The following is a 1773-nucleotide window of genomic DNA, read 5'->3' on the forward strand; positions in this document are numbered from 1 at the left end:
GATATAAATATCAATATACTATATGTTGGCTGCCATTGGTCTAAAAATCTACCAGATCTTCCAGCTCCATGCTACTAATAATATCTAGTACTGTTGTGAGCTGAATTGTGTCTCCCCAAAAGATATATTGAAGTCCTGAACCCAGGCACCTGTGAATGTGACCTTATTTGGAAACGGGGTCTCTGTGATTTAACCAACTTAAGGTAAGGTCATATTGGATTGAGGTGGGCCCTAAGTCCAATAACTAGTGTCCTTATAAGGAGAAAGAGACACAGAGAGGTAGACACGCAGGGTAAAGGGCCATATGATGGTGGAGACAGAGGTTGGAGGGATGAAACTTCGAGTCAAGGCACGCCAAGTATTTGCCAATGATCATCAGAAGTTAGGGAGAGGCAATGAAGGATTCTTCCCAAGAGTCTCCAGAGGGAGCCTGGCACTGCTGACACATCAATTCCAGACTTCTAGCCACCAGAACTGTGAGAAAATAAATTTCTGTTGCTTTAAGTCATATACTTGTAGTATTTTGCTATAGCAGCACTAGGATATTAATACACATACTATATACAGTAGTAGATAGTAGATTGGCCAGTGATATTCCAACTGGGTAAACATTTCTTTGACATGTTCTTACACAGATGGGCATTCACCATACCTTAATGACTTGCAATTTATAATTTTGCTTCTGTGACAGACCCATGATATGAACTTTGGAACAATAACAACAAACAAAAAGTACTGGGTGAAAGAACAGTATTGTTTCTCCTGAGAGACAATTAGAAACTGGTTTCAGACAGGCTGGAAGTAGAGAATGCAAATTTTCTGTTAAAAATCAGTGGAATAAAAGCATTTTATTTCAATCTCATCTTTTCGACCCCTGGCAAATGCCTAAAAGAACAAAAGAATAGTAGAGCTTTTCTGCCTCTGCTGTGGCGATGGCGCCAGTGAAAAAGCTTGTGGTGAAGGGGGGGCAAAAAAAAAGAAGCAGGTCCTGAAGTTTACTCTTGACTGTACCCATCCTGTAGAAGATGGAATCATGGATGCGGCCAATTTTGAGCAGTTTCTTCAGGAAAGAATCAAAGTGAATGGAAAAGCTGGGAATCTCGGAGGAGGTGTTGTAACAATCGAAAGAAGCAAAAGCAAGATCACTGTAACTTCCGAGGTGTCTTTTTCCAAAAGGTATTTGAAATATCTCACCAAAAAATATTTGAAGAAGAATAATCTCCGTGATTGGTTATGCGTAGTTGCCAACAGCAAAGAAAGTTACGAATTACGTTACTTCCAGATTAATCAAGATGAAGAAGAGGAGGAAGATGAGGATTGAAACTCAGTTATCTGGAGTATTTTGTATGAATTCTTAAATAAAATTTAGGAAACAAAATGGCGGCTTTCCTTGTATCTCTGCAGTGTGGATTGAACAGAAAATTGGAAATCATAGTAAAAGGGCTTCACTTGGGCTGCCACTCACTTACTTGTAATTAAACTTTTTTTCTGCTTGAAAATTTCAATTCTTTTGGTAGAAATACCAAAATGTGTAAGTCTCCTTCAAGGGAACTGACTACTGTTTGTCATTGAACAGGTGGATAAGGGCGTGGAGATGTGAGTTCAGTTAGTTACTATTTTACACAAAAAGGGGTGGGTCAGTTTCATCTGGTACTTTTCTCAAAGACTGAGGAATACAAATGTGGGAACTCCTGATTCACTGAAAGTAGATCCAGTGACTTGTTTCTGAGGTTCTTTTTTTGGGAAAGTGGCAGTGTCGATAAAATGCAGGCT

General features: G+C 39.3%; 1 pseudogene; it reads left to right on the forward strand.

The window, feature by feature from the left end:
* The first annotated feature begins 932 nt into the window (after positions 1-932).
* LOC132426744 (large ribosomal subunit protein eL22 pseudogene) lies at positions 933-1378 on the forward strand (annotated as a pseudogene).
* The last annotated feature ends 395 nt before the right edge of the window (positions 1379-1773 follow it).

The sequence above is a fragment of the Delphinus delphis genome, chromosome 6, assembly GCF_949987515.2.
Source record: "Delphinus delphis chromosome 6, mDelDel1.2, whole genome shotgun sequence".
Classification (NCBI taxonomy): Eukaryota; Metazoa; Chordata; class Mammalia; order Artiodactyla; family Delphinidae; genus Delphinus; species Delphinus delphis.